The sequence below is a fragment of the Chlorocebus sabaeus genome, chromosome 9, assembly GCF_047675955.1.
Source record: "Chlorocebus sabaeus isolate Y175 chromosome 9, mChlSab1.0.hap1, whole genome shotgun sequence".
Classification (NCBI taxonomy): Eukaryota; Metazoa; Chordata; class Mammalia; order Primates; family Cercopithecidae; genus Chlorocebus; species Chlorocebus sabaeus.
Window position 1 is genome coordinate 101,379,235 of NC_132912.1, and position 15,684 is coordinate 101,394,918.

At 40.3% G+C, this 15,684-nt stretch overlaps 1 non-coding gene across 1 annotated transcript in view; it reads right to left on the bottom strand.

The window, feature by feature from the left end:
* LOC103216367 (uncharacterized) overlaps positions 1-15,684 on the bottom strand; it is a 77,025-nt gene that overhangs the window by 4,460 nt on the left and 56,881 nt on the right. The window lies entirely within an intron of this gene.

Sequence of the window (15,684 nt, forward strand, 5' to 3'; positions counted from 1 at the left end):
ACTTCCTATCAGAATGCCTGGCACAGAGTAAGTACTTCATAGGAGATTCTGGGTAACACAAAGAAGTTAATGCAATTCCACACCTGCCCTCGCACAAGCTCACAGTAAACTGCCACTCCTTAAAGAAGTCATGTGACCTGATAAAGGGCGACTAAACTGATCAAAGAATTGGAAGCAATATGCTGATTGCAAAGACAATCTTAGAGATCAGGAAAAGCAAAGGCATACAATGAAAACCTATTACAACATGAAAGATCTGGATAAGAGCAACATGCTTATTTGCCAAATCTCAGGATATCAAGCCTCCCCTTGATCTGAGAGAGAAAAGGAAAATTCTGCTTTGCTTAGCAGGTAATTTATGTACGGAATCCAATAACCTCAGAAGTGTTAAAGGTCAATTACCATACAAGGTGATTTGGATACCAGAAGGATTTTATGTGTTATCAAGCTCGTTATAATATTCTGATATTAAGAAAGGAAACAATCATGTATTTCCACATTTATCACTTGAGAACGTTTGTTATAAGTACAATAAGTTTTAAAGTCATCAATAGGTCCTTGGAAACGGCAACTTCAAGCGAAAAAGAACGTATAATATAACCAATTTTGCTATAGGCTAAATGATACTAACAAGAATTGAGTTTCTATGACATATTTCTGGTCACAAAAACATCACCAAATTTCTAAATAAAGACCCCCAAACTTTTAATACTAATCACTGAAATAAGTGTGATCTATATATACATTTTAAAAAGATGAATAGGCCGGGATGTGATGGCTCACACCTATAATCCCAGCACTTTGGGAGGCCGAGGCGGGCAGATCATGAGGTCAAGAGATCGAGACCAGCCTGTCTAACACGGTGAAACCCTGTCTCTACTAAAAATACAAAAACAAAATTAACCAGGCGTGGTGGTGGGCACCTGTAGTCCCAGCTACTTGGGAGCCTGCAGCAGGAGAATGGTGTGAACCCGCGAGGTGGAGCTTGCAGTGAGCTGGGATCGCGCCACCCACCGCACTCCAGTCTGGGCGACAGAGCGAGATGCTGTCTCAAAAAATAAGAAAAGAAAAGAAAAAAGAAAAAAGATGAATAAAAACTAGAAAATTATTTACTCAATTTTTGGTGAATCAGTGAGTGGTGGTAGTCATGGAGGTGGGGGGGTTAAATCAAGGAATTTGTTTGCAAAACAAAAAGGAGCACCTCCTACCACCAGGAATTTCAAAAACAATCACAAATATGACAGACTTGCTGTGTGCTTTACTGCCACATCATTTATTGTGCATTTGTATAATTATTGTAGACTTTATAAATTTTTATTTTACAATAATTTTTATTGATTCATTCATTTATTTTCCAACGTGCTTATACCAGTTTAGGGTTGAGAGTAGCCAGAGCCTATCTCGGAGGCTCAGGGTACAAGGTGAGTACCAGCCATGGACAGGTCACCATTCCATTGCAGGACCACTCATGCCCATACCCATACTCACTTGGACAGGGACCATTTAGACACCCAGGGAACCTAATGCAATCTACATATTTGCAGGAGTATCTGGAGAAAACCCAAATAGACAGTGGCCCCAGCTGGGAGTTGATTTTTTTTTTCCATCAGTGTTATAATAAAATGAGGTTAAATGAAATGAAATTATTCAAGAACCTACTGTACTTAGTTGGATGGTGGCATGCCAAACTCAGAGAGGTGATTTGTATGAGATGATTATTTTTCAAAAGGAATTCAAACTCTAGCTCCTATAAGTGAGGACTTGATTCCAGAAAATGGTTGGATTCATAAAATACTATGTCCACAGGACCCTTCAAGGACATAGACTCTGTGTAAATAAAAGTTACGCCTGTAGCCCTACTACTTGGGAGGCCGAGGCAGGAGGATCACTTGAGGCCAGGAGTTTGAGACCAGCCTGGGCAACACAGCTAAATTCCTCATCTCAAAAAAGAAAAAAAAAATTAGCCAATCATGGTGGCTTGTGCCTGTAGTCCCAGCTACTCAGGAGGCTGAGGCAGGAGGCAGTGAGTTATGTTCACACCACTGCACTCCAGCCTGCATGAGAGTCTCTTAAAAAATAAAAAATAAAAAAGTTAATCAGAATTCTCTTCTGACTTGCAGGGAGATTTGAAAGGAAACAATCTAAAATTGAGGAGCAGTTAGGGGCATGGACTCTGGAGACGGATTGCCTGTGTTTGAATTCTGGTTCTATTATTTACTTACTGCACGACTTTGAGTGAGTTACATTACCTCTCTGTGTTTCAATTTCCTCAACTGTAAAATCACAATAATATCTGCCTTAGAGGATTTTATGATATTTAAATAATATAATATTTGTGAAGCAGTTGAAGTAGTGTCTGGCATATAGTAAGCACTTAGAGGTGTAGACCAGAATGTTACCTAGACCACTCTCCTTGTCCAAGGCACATGAGCTTGTGTTTGAATGAATAACATTAGAGTTGATTGTTTTTCCTTCAGACATAACACTTGCAGTGAGAGGTAATAGCCCAGATGTATGCTAAGCAGCAGGAAAGGCCAGCTTAGAATTTAAAATGCACATGGATAATTCACACAAACATAATTATCATTCATAGTAGTTCATTTCTCCACTCTCAATACAGGGGTAGTTCCAGTCAAGCCACATGAACGAAAAACACACAGTGAGGGACAACTTTGATACAAAAACTAAACCAGTTACGTGGAATGTTGTTTGGGGAAATAGTCCTAGAAATTTTTAATGTTAAAAGTTCTAGGAGTAGTCAGTAAAAACCAACAAATATTTTCTGAGTATTTACAGTTTGGGGCATGGCGGGAGGCTTATGACCTCTGTATCTTCCATGAGCAAAGAGCATGATGGTGACATGTCATGGAGGTACAGACACTGAGGCTGGGTGCTGGTTGGGTCTGGAAAGGAAATCAGCATGGGCAGAAGAGGAGAGAAAAAAATTAGGAGAAACAGATGGAACCAGCTGCAAAATTCCCTTAGAAAGTAAACCTCTAAGAAACTGAGGGCTATAGTTCAACACTGTGGTTTTTTGTAGTAAACATGATTCTCCCTGTGCTAGAAGACAGAAAATTGGAGTACTTTGGAAAGAAAAAGGGTACAGTTGCTAGTGAGAAATGATGTGCCAATGAAGGCTATTTTAAGGGATACACTGTCTGGGGAGAAAGAAGTACAAATGCTGAAATTACTTAAGTGAAGGTAAAGGGAGCTGAGTGGTTGGCTGCCTTTCAGCAGTTCTTCTGTTCCCAAATAGACTTCAATCCTTGGGTCCATGTGGTCAAGGGGGCTTTCAGGTACCCAGAAAACTGCTCAGTAAAGGGCCAGTGGCTGCTCTGAATCCTTGGACCTGCCAGAGGCAGAGTTGTATAAAGGGAAACCCTTCTAGCTCCATTTCTTCATATTTCAGGGCTGGGGACTATGAGTACTGTTTCACATGGACATGCTGAGGGAGGAACAGGGAGAGAGAAAGAGAGGGGAGACTAGAGAAAACAGCCTGGATTTTTTTAGTTTATTTTCCCTACCATTTTGAATTAAAAAAAAAAAAAGAAAAAAAAAACGGTAAAAATAAGAAAAGAACAATGTATGTAGCACATTTGCAAATCTGGGCTTCCTTTTCCTGTGTTTCCTTGATATCCTGCCTCTAAAACTGTGATCTAAGTCCTTTAAAAAGACTCTTGAGAGCCTGGCTTCAACCACTGGCTGTGTAAGAAATGGTAGCTTGCAGCAGCAGACATGTTGTTTATGGTTATCCAAACCCAACACCTTCCTTAATGAGAAAGGAAGCAATAAAACAGGAATAGTGGACAGGCCAGCTGGGCTAATCAGCCCTGGCAGGAGGCCCACCCTCCAAATGAAGCTGGAGCCCATTAATTCTAGCATCTCATCTAGTTGGAAATCAACCTTCCCCAGAATTTCAGGAAGAACAGTAGCTCTTTAAGTAACCCAAACTGGTCCTCTACAGAGTTGGTTACAAAGAGCTGAATAGCTACAGGAAGCTTCTTAAACCTTACCTACTCACAGAGCCCTTCTTAGGGACATCCTTGCCTCTTGGCAGTCTTTGTTCCTTATTGTATTTATAAGTGGTCAAGGCAAGAGCTCTGTGCCTTTCCTATGTTTCTTTCCATCCTTCTTTCGCGTTTTTTGACTGTCCACTTACCTGCTACATTAGGGCAGAGGATATTGACTGTCCTCTTCTTCCTCACTGCCCCTCCCTGAGTTCTGGATCTTGTCATTTGTTCCTTGGTCATCCTGCCTCTAATCTTTTCCTCTTCTAGTCCATCCTTCACACTGCTGCTATTTGTTAACTTGACAAATCCCTCTCCAGCCTTCAGTGGTTCCCTATTACCAGCAGCGGTACTCAATTCTTTGTGCTCAGAGAGGTCTGTTTGATCAGCTGGGAGATGTGCTACAAGCAACTTGTTTCAGATACTATTGAAAACAGTGATTTGGGAATAATTTACTTCAAAATAAAAAGAGTGGATTCAAAGTTGTCATAATATTTCGCCAAAATTCTGAAATGTTTCCTTAACTGGGGGAAAAAAGCTAAGGAGCTAGTAACTGCATACAACCCATAGTCTATTTTATCCATTTGTCCATGCGAGTATTTTAGACATGATAAAATAAAGTTGAGAACCACTGAACCACAGGACAAGATGCTAACTGCTTTATTTAACTTGTTATCTTAGACTTTGACAACCACCCCTTAGCTACCACTTCCCCCATTCCTCCCCTATGGGAGGAAGACCTATGGTCCACTGCAAAGAAAGGACTCCTACTTTTCAACTACATGAAGTAATAGTTTTTTACTGATTACCTTTCCCCTACTCACCGCTCATCCACATAGTCTGATTTTTTTTCAAGCCTATTTCAAATGTTATTTCCTCTGTGAAACTTTCCTCAAACCTTCAGAAAGTTAATTATTCTCTCCCCTGGGTTCCAAAGTTCTTTGAACCTACCTCTGACTTTGACCTTATTATACTGAATTGTAATTTTCTATTTTTTTTCCTTTTTGCGTGCCCTATAGAATGCTTGACAATTACTTTGCTTATAAAATACTTATAAATAAATGAGAGAGATAATATTTCACTGATGAGAAAGCTAAGTTTCAGAGAAGATACCTCAGCATCACAAGGGCAAACACCAAATCCTCACAGTTCCAGTTTAGGGCTCTGTTCACTTTCTAATTGAATTTCCTGTTTGAGGAGACCCACAACTTCTGGTTGGCTAAACTGCCTCCATATTTAACATGTCCTTCTTAGGTTAGACAAGCTGGGCTATTCTGAGCTCAGTCATTCCAGTATCTCATCACATTCCTCTTGATGTATTTCTTCTGTCTAATGTACTTCCTGTCAGTTTCATTAATCTTTCTCTGTATAATTTCTTTTTATCATCTCTGTGTTCTGGAGTGCCATCTTTGCCCATTTTCTTTCGGTATCAGATCAATTTTTAATTTGCGGCTTCTGTTTCTGTGACATTTTTAGGATTTAAAATTTGCATTCTCTGCACTTGTTATCTCAAACCACAGAAAAGCAGTTGAATGTAATTGCAACAAAACATAAAATTAAACTAAGAACATACACAAAAAAGACAAAGTCACTGGGGAGGCAAGGACATTATGATAATATGCAAGAAAATGGGAAATAAAAGTTTCGCAGAGTCCCAAAGCAATGACGACGTTCAAGGGTAAGTGCTAGTAGAGAGACTGGAAAGTAGCCACTTGAACATAAATTACTCTTCCTTTCTTTCCCAGTCCTTTTCTGTGACTAACCAACCCCTACCCACTTACAAGTCATAGGCTCCAGTAGCCTCACTGGTAATTTTACTCTTGCTTAGGACAAACCCTATAGTCCTCCCACTTACATGTTGAAACACTGCATGGTCATCCTAAGTTGCCCCTTCCTCCTGATGAAGCTTTTTGCCCCAAACAGCAATTTGCTCCCAGGGCCATTCCTCCAAATGTCCATGGGTAGCACATACCTTCTTCACATTGTCATTGCCTTGCATATTGCAGGACCTTACTAAACACTGACCAAGAGCCTGTGTATATGAAACATAAGAATGGAATCCAGTAGATCAATGCAAATAACACTAAAAAGTCTTGTCCTCTTCCATTATCACTTGCCTAATATCATGATACCCAACTTCATTCATTCATTCAACCCTCACTTCATTCATCCATTCAATTCATTCAACCCTCACTTCCAGGACACTCACCCTAGCTTATTAATTGATGGTGGGGTCAAATTGATGTTCTTTCACCAAGAACATTCATTCAGTATTCTCCTTTGAAAGGCTTCCTAATCCTGGGTGGTTAGGAATATAAATATTACATCAGTTATAAAATAAATAGTTGATAAGTGTGGGTGATACTGAATAGTGTAATGGATAAGACTGCAGGTTCTAGAGTCAGATAAGCCTCAGTTTGAATTCAAATTTTACTACTTAAAAAGCTCTGTGGACTTGAGCACATAGATTAATAATATATAGTGCACTCAATAAACAGCATTTATAACCCAAAAGGTAATACAGTTATTAAATTTCTGTAAGTTAATGATGCATTTTTCACAATTCAATGCTTTTGAAATCAGGATATTATTCAAAATCAGTATCAAATGAAACTTGCCTGCTGTTTACCCTCTCCCTTCCCAGTTGTTATTAAACGAATGGTGAATTTTCTAATATTTGTTCTAAGATTCAAGGAAATATTTGTATCTAAGAATCAAGGAAATTAAGGTTCATGGAATGACAATGACTAAAACTTTGGTGTTCTTTGACAGTAAACATACCTTTCGGGTCAGACTCCCCAACTATAGTATTGTTCATGTCTTGTATATGAAGGCAAAGAGTCAAAATCTCCCTTTGGTCATATTCTCCCATTTGCAGATGCACAGCCAAGTGGGGTCACAGAGGCTAATTTACCAAGAAGTTCATGGAGCTTAAATTTCCAGCTCCCTGCTTTCACAGGCATCTAACAATATCCTAAGAAGGGCCCTGCTAATGTGTTCATATGGTCAAATATTTACATAATTTGCAGATTTCCTTGTTTTATTTTCCTTATAAAGGTCCCCATTGTATAAATGTCAGGCCCCATAAAACTCAGAATCACTCATTGATGTTATCCCGAGGCATTAACGTGGTACAGTTTGTATTTGGGGTCCCGTGCCTTCTGAGTACAGGTGACCCTTAAATGACATGGGTTTGAACTGCGAGAGTTCACTTATACATTAATTTATTTCAATGAAAATTATATTGGGTGCACCTGCCTCTCTTTTCTGCCCTTCCACCTCCTCCACCTCTTCTGCCTCTGCCATTCCTGAGACAGCAAGACCAATGCTTCCTCTTTCTCCTTCTCCTCAGCCTACTCGATGTGAAGACAAAGAGGATAAAGACCTTTATGATGATGATGTTCTGCTTCCACTTAATAAATAGTAAATATATTTTCTCTTTCTTATAATTTTATTTTCTTTCTTTTTATTCCTTTTTTTCTTTCTTTTTTTTTTCTTTTTGGAGACAGGGTCTTGTTTTGTTGCCCAGGTTGAAGTGCAGTGGCAGGATCCCAGCTCACTGCAGCCTCAACCTCCCTGGGCTCAAGCAGTCCTCCCACCTCAGCCTCCCAAGCAGCTGGTATCACAGGCATGTGATACCATGCCCAGCTAATTTTTGTTTTTGTGTGTGTGTGTAGATACAGGGTTTTGACATGTTACCCAGGTTGGTCTCAAACTCCTGGTTCAAATGATCCACCTGCTTTGGACTCCCAAAGTGATGGGATCACAGGTGTGAGCTGCCATGCCCAGCCCATGATTTTCTTAATAACATTTTCTTTCTTTTAGCTTACTTTATTATAAAAATACAGTAGATAATACAGATAACAGACAAAATATGTTTATCAGTTAGACTTATGCTATATTATCAGTAAATCTTCTGTTATGTTATCAGTAAGGCTTCTGGTCAACAGCAGGCTATTAGCAGTTAAGTTTTGGGGGAGTCAAAAGCTATAAATGAATTTTCGACTATACAAGAAGGTCAGCGCCCCTAACCCTCAAGTTATTCAAGGACCAATTGTATTTCCTTGGCCTGTGTTTCTCTTCCCCTCCATCAAAAGGGGGAAAAGGATCTTCTATTTGCCTTTAAAGCCTTAGTGTGAATTTAAGCCAGTGTGGTCTACCTCTTCCCAGATTGTTTACATTCTTCATCATCATACTAATGTAGAATGAAAGATTGTTCACTCAAATGAAATGTCTGAAACAGAATGAAATATTATTTGGGGCCACAAAAAGACTTTTCCATCACTCCTAAACATACACTGAAGATACTTTCCTACTATGTCTATATGTAGGCATAGCTCATAGGGCTGTCTAACCTGATTTCCATCTATTCAACACTACCGCAAAGTTAGCAGCAGATAAGGTTCTTCTGCAGTGTAAACAGCGGAGACAGCACATGTAAATGTGAATGAGATAAGACATTACTTCTTTTGTACTTCAGGTGCTTTATTCTGCTCATTCACCTGCCCCTCGCTTTGTGCATCCTTCCCTCCAACATGCATTGAGCACCTGCTAAGTGATGGGCACTGGGACATTGAAATAAGTGTCAATATTGCCGAACGAATGAGGGAATTTAGGAATGAATCAAGCAAACACTGATTTTTGTGGTGATACTACAGTTCTGTCCCTAGTTTTCATTTTCCAGTTTTCTTCATTAGAGAAGACTAATATTATCATTGTCCTCATGTTTCCTTTAATTGTGCCTCTAGTTATTCTATGGTCCTCAAGAATAAATGGGTTTTTGTTTGTTTTGCTCTTTTCTTCTTATTTACTAAGAGGCTCAAATAAGCAGGTAAACTGGAAAACTGGTTAAAAGCAAGGGTTTCTTTTAAAATCTATTAATTACTTCAAAGAAATTACATGTCCTTCTCCCTTACTTCCATGGTCCTGCAACTACAATATATTGGAAGAAGTGGCATAATGTCACTGCATTTATTGAGACTTCAAAAGAGTTGATCTTTATTACATATAAACAGTCATAAGCAATGATAACAAATGAAGGACTATGCTCATATGACGAACCATACAAACCATTCCTTTATCCGTACATGTCTACCACTAGTGGTCCTCTGATCATACCATAAGAAGAACTGTATAAATTAGAGAGAGTCTAACTTTTAGGTGTTAGCCTCAATGTCATTTTCTCTGAGAGGACTTCCCTGATTTCCTTTTCTTCACAAACTAAGGTGGGTACTTCCCACCATGGACTCCTATAGCATCCTGTAATAGGAATCATAACATCTTATTACTGTTGCTTGCTTAATTATCAGTTTTCCCCACTGGACCATAAGGTCTATGAAGACAAGCATCACGTCAGTCTTGCTCACCATTTTATTCTCAGGGATCTGGAAAATTCTAAGAATGTTACAAATAGTCAATAAATGAAGGAAGGAAGGGAAGAAAGAAGGAAATGAAGGCAGTTAGAATGACTACTATAAAGAAGACAGTAAGAAATGCTGTGAGGTATGCAGAAAAGAGAACTCTTATACCTGTTGGTGGGAATGTAAATTAGGACATCCATTATGGAAAACAGTATGGAAGTTCCTCAGAAAGCTAGAAATATAACTACTGTGTGATCCAGTAATCCCAGTACAGGGTATGTATCCAAAAGAAAATAAGCATGCCGAAGAGGTATCTATACTCTCATGTTCACTGCAGTACTATTCACAATAGTCAAGTTATGAAATCAACCTAAGTTTCCATCAGCAGATGAATGGAGCCAGGTATGGTGGCTTAGGTATGTAATCCCTGCACTTTGGGTGGCTGGGGCAGGAGAGTCACTTGAGACCAGAAGTTTGAGGTCACCATGGTCAAAACAGCAAGACCCTGTCTCTACAAAAAAATGAAAAAATTAGCCAGGTGTGGTAGCGTGGGCCTGCAGTTTCAGCTACTTGGGAGGCTGAAGCAGGAGGAGCGCTTGAGCCCAGGAATTCAAGGCTGCAGTGAGCTATAATTGCACTACTGCACTCCAGCCTGGGCAAAAGAACAGGACCCCATCTCAAGAAAAAAAGAATGGATAAAGAAAATGTGGCATATGTATTTGCGGAATACTATTGAGCCATAAAAAAAGAATGAGATCTTGTCATTTGAGGCAACATGAATGAGCCTGGAGGACACTGGGTTAGGTGAAATAGGTGAGGCATAGAAAGATAAATACCACATATGTTCTTGCTCATATGTGGAAGCTAAGAAATTTGATTGCATAAAAGTAGAGAGTAAAACTGTTGTTACTAAAGGCTAGGAAGGGTGGGGAGTGGAGATAGAAGAGGCTGGTTAACAAATCCAAAATTACAGCCAGATAAAAGGAATACATTCTAGTGTCTGATAGCACTGTAGGGTGATTATAATTAACATAATTTATTGTACATTTTCTAATGGCTACAAGATTTTGAATGTTTCCAACACAAATAAATGATAAATGTTTGAAGTGATAATTGTGTGAATTATCCTGATATTTTTTTTTTTTTTTTTTTTTTTTTTTTTTTTTTTGAGACAGGTCTTGCTCTGTTGCCCAGGCTGGAGTGCAATGGCGTGGTCTCGGCTCACTGCAACCTCGCCTCCTGGGTTCAAGGGATTCTCCTGCCTCAGCCTCCTGAGTAGCTGAGATTACATGTGCCTGCCACTATGCCTGGCTGATTTTTGTATTTTTAGTAGAGACGGGGTTTCGCCATGTTGGTCAGGCTGGTCTCAAACTCCTGACCTCAGGTGATCTGCCTGCTTAACCTCCCAAAGTGCTGGGATTACAGGCGTGAGCCACCGTGCCTGGCCAAGTTATCCTGGTTTGATCATTACACATTGTATACAGGTATTGCAATATCACTCTGTATCCCATAAGTATGTATAATTATTATATGTCAATTAAAAATAATTTTAGGAAAAAGGAAGGGAGGAAGGAAGAAATTTTTCAAATATTGGGGGAGCCAATTGTTGAGTTTATTTAGTATTCAAAATGCAATAATATGGACAGTACTTTTGGAAACACTTCCTTTATGACTGGGATTTCACCAACTCCTTTCTGTGCTTATTGAATTACTGAAAATAATATCAAAAAGTGTTATTTCCTCTTCTGATTCCTCCAGGAGATGAAGACACAAATCACAGAGTCCAAATGACTTCAGCAAAAGCGGTTCTTCTTGGTTCTTAAGTCATTGTTTTGGAGTCAGCCCAGCTATCCAGACTATACCATCTGCACTGTGTCCTAAACTTTCTCGCTTTCCCATCTGACTCTTCCCTGTATTTTTAGATTATCAACTCTTTCCTTTGCCTCATCTCCCAATGTACACGTGATCATCATCATTCTAATGAAAGGGAAAGAGTGTGTGGATCATCCAAAGGGGTGAGTTGTCCACACATTGCTCAAACATGTCTCTATTTGGCTTTCAGATGCATCATGTAGATTTTCATATAACCAGATAATTCACCCACTGCTCAGAAAACTGAGAATTCTTCTCTAAGTGGCAGTCCAAATTTGCAAACCACAGCTGTTTTTAGCAATTGAATCATTGCCTTTCAGGTGCCAAAAATATCACCTATCATATTCCCCAGAGTTTAAAAAAAGAGGAAAGAGGAGAAAAAGCAAAGAACAAGTTGAGGATAAAGGCAATGCAAAGCTTCTCTAGTCACAGAAATTATTAAAAATAGCTATAATAACTATAACAACAATAATAATAGCAATAAGAGCTAGCATTCAATAACAACGAACAAAACAGGGCGTTCTCACATGACTTTCCTAATCTACCTAAGAGGGAGGGAGAATAGTATCCTTAGCATCTTCATTTTACAAAGAGACAAAATCAGAGAAATCAAGTAAGTGACTGGCCCAAAGCCACACAGCTATACTTAAGCCAGGCCATCAGACTTCAAATCCTGGGCCTAATACCCTATCAAACAGCCTTACCAGTGATTTATCAAGCAACTCCCACATGGCACCATTTTGGTGAAAAATCTGCCCCTTTTCTACCACTGTGGGCCTAATGGGGTCCTTAGGACTTCAATTCTACAAAGAGAGAAGAAACAAAGTACACTTCCAGCTTTGGGGTGAAGGTTCCAGGTATAGAGACAATAAAACCTTACTTGGAAGGCCAGGCACGGTGGCTCACACTTATAATCCCAGCACTTTGGGAGGCCAAGGCGGGTGGATTGCCTGAGCTCAAGAGTTCAAGACAAACCTGCGCAACATGGTGAAACCCTTGTCTCTACCAAAAACACAAAAATTAGCCAGTTGTGGTGGCATGTGCCTGTGATCCTGGCTACCAGGGAAGCTGAGGTGGAAGGATTGCTTGGCCTGGGAGGCTGAGGTTCAGTGAGCTGAGATCCCGCCACTGCACTCCAACCTGGGTGACAAAGTGAGACCCATCTCAAAAAAAAAAAAAACAAACAAACACCGGGCGCGGTGGCTCATGCCTGTAATCCCAGCACTTTGGGAGGCTGAGGCGGGTGGATCACGAGGTCAGGAGATCGAAACCATCCTGGCTAACATGGTGAAACCCGTCTCTACTGAAAATACAAAAAAATTAGCTGGGTGTGGTGGCGGGCGCCTATAGTCCCAGCTACTCAGGAGGCTAAGGCAGGAGAATGGCGTGAACCCAGGAGGTGGAGCTTGCAGTGAGATTGCACCACTGCACTCCAGCCTGGGCGACAGAGCAAGACTCTGTCTCAAAAAAAAAAAAAAAAAAAAAAAAAAAATTGAAAAAACATGAAACCTAACTTGGCCCATCTCTGAAATGATTTGAGGAACTTGCAAGAAAGTCATTTGCTAGCATGCCCTAGTTTGTACTTTGGACCCTAATTCCCAAGAACCCTCCTCCCCACCCACCAGGGACTTCAGGAACAGTCAAAGCAACATTTCAGCAATCAAATTTTGGGGATCCTGGTCTAGTCTCCTAGCTCTCATGTCCCCAGGGAAGGCCAGTGCTTAGTACACCTTGGGTTGTGGTGAGAGAGACTCTCCTCTTGGAGGCCCTAACAACTGGGTCCAGACTGCTTTAGCCAATGAGAAGTCTATCCAGTGGTTCAAATCTCAGGGAATCCATGATCCAGCAATACCTCTAGCATATACTCACTTAAGGCAATATCTGGCAAGAGCTTTGTAAAAGAGAATCAGGGGAAAAAAACAGGGAAATGACTTAAAGCCTACTAAATGAAACAGGGAGGATGAAACTGTGGAAGATCATATTTTCCAAAAATGACTGCAAAAACATTTCTGGTCTTATATGCTTTTCCAGAGTATTGCCACCCCCCCCATCGAAAGGAGGATCTTATTTCTTTTCACCTTGAAGCTTGGTGGGTCTTAGCGACTACTTCAATGAATAGGATATGGCTAATGTGATGCCGTGTGACTTCTGAGGTTAGGTTAGGAAAAGTGATACAGCATCCCCTGTCAGAGATGGGAGTGAACAAGTCTTCTCATGGTCCCAGATCCTAACCTTTCAGTAATCCCAGCCTTTAGGTCTTTTAGCTCAGGCTTAAGACATCATGGAGCAAAGACAAACCCTTCCCTCTGTACTCTTTGAGAATTCCTGACCCATACAATCCTTTGGCTTGGCCGGGCGCGGTGGCTCATGCCTGTAATCCCAGCACTTTGGGAGGCCGAGGCGGGCGGATCACAAGGTCAGGAGATCGAGACCATCCTGGCGAACACGGTGAAACCCCGTCTCTACTAAAAAATAGAAAAAAATTAGCCGGGCACAGTGGCGGGCGCCTGTAGTCCCAGCTGCTCGGGAGGCTGAGGTAGGAGAATGGCGTGAACCCGGGAGGCGGAGCTTGCAGTGAGCTGAGATCTGGCCACTGCACTCCAGCCTGGGCGACAGAGCGAGACTCCGTCTCAAAACAAAACAAAACAAAACAAAACAATCCTTTGGCTTAATAAATGGCTGTTTTATGCTACTAAGTTTTGGGGTAATTTGTTGCACAGCAAGAGATATTCAGAATAGGAACCCTGGCTTGAGGGGTTCTCTTTGGGCATGTTCTCTTTGCAACTGCCAAAAGGTAAGTCCAGACCCTGCTGTGAAGCCTAGCCCTCCCCTGCCAGGTGCTTTCTGCATATAGTCATCTCTCAGGGGTCCCACTGTTCCTCCCTGTGACAGCACTTACCCTTCCCCTTCTAAGTCCATTAGGCTTGTTTTTAAAGATCTGAATACCAATTGTGCACAGGGTTTTAGCTCTTTTCCTGAAGTTTCTTGGGCCCAGATAAATCAGGAGGTAAGTTATTTCAGTTTTCAAACTGGTTCATATGGTTAAGGTATATGCAGTGGGGGAGGGTAACGGGAAGTGGGGATAAAGGAAAGAACCTAACTTCCAACACCTTTGTCTTAGTTCTGACCTACAGCCACTTGTTGTACTTAAATAATAACATGAGTGCAGTTAGAACCTTCACTCTCAGTGCCTTGATAGAACTGAATCATTTTACTTCCAACAACAACCCTCTGATCAAACTCAAAACTGGAAAAGCCAAAACTATAGGAACTTGACTATCTTGTACACTGTTGTAATATAAACACTTAGAACAGTGTCTAGATATAGTAAGCACTGAATAAACATTTATTGAATGAAGCAATAAACAAATGAATTAATGACAGAAAATTCTTCCCTCCTTCTAGAGGGCAATATGTAATATCAGATTAGCATAATGTGCTTAGAAAACTACAGTATTCAATAGGTTAACATTCTATTACATTAGACAATATGTTTTCAATCTGCTGAAAGTAAGTGTTAAAACTTACTTTACCTTGAGGGCAGAGAGCATGTCTTATACCACTTTGTATCCCCAGCATCTGACACTTTGCCTTAGGTACTCGCTAAATGCTCAGTGAATATTTTACACTAAATGAATATCAAACAGGGACTGGTAGGAATACTTCAAATCATTTAGTCCTCCTAGGCTTTGCCTAGTGAAAGGCAGTGACAGATAAGGGTGCTGGCCAATGCACCTGCTCCCTGGAGGGATCAGATTGGGATGTAGTAGTTCAGAAGTTCTGAGGCTTCTCAGCCTATCGAACTCTTGAGAACAACAGAATTCCAGATGCTGTTTATAATCTGAGTGTGACATTGGGATGAATGACATTGGGATGAAAAAAGGTGAAGCCTTCCACTTCAGCTCTCAAAACTGATGTTCTTTGATTTCTTCAAATAGGATTTCCTTTCAGAGCTATAAATGAGCTATTCATTTGTCTGTTTATTAATTCATCTTGTATTTATTGAGAGCCTGCTTATTACAAATTTTTTCCAAAGATTTGTTTAATTCGCTCAAGAAATAGCAAACTATTCAAAGGGTCCCCATTCCCTGGAAAAGAACCTTCACCGGGCAACCAAAGATAATAATATATTGTAGAGGCCCATGACAATTGTAGATGTAAGATCCTCACAATTTAGAATTAACTAATCCAGTATTTCAAAATGTGATCCATAATTGGCATTGTGGAAAATCACTTGACAGATTAGTAAAAATAGAGACCTCTGGAAGCCACTCCAGCCATATTAAATCAGAACCTCAGGAGTGAAATTAGAAACTTTAGTGAGCACCACTGGTGATTTTGATTGTCCTCAAGACTGAGAATCACTGACCAAAGGTGTGCTGACAGCACCTACATGCAATTTCTTAATATACTATAGCTTTCCTCTCAACTTTACAAAATTAAGA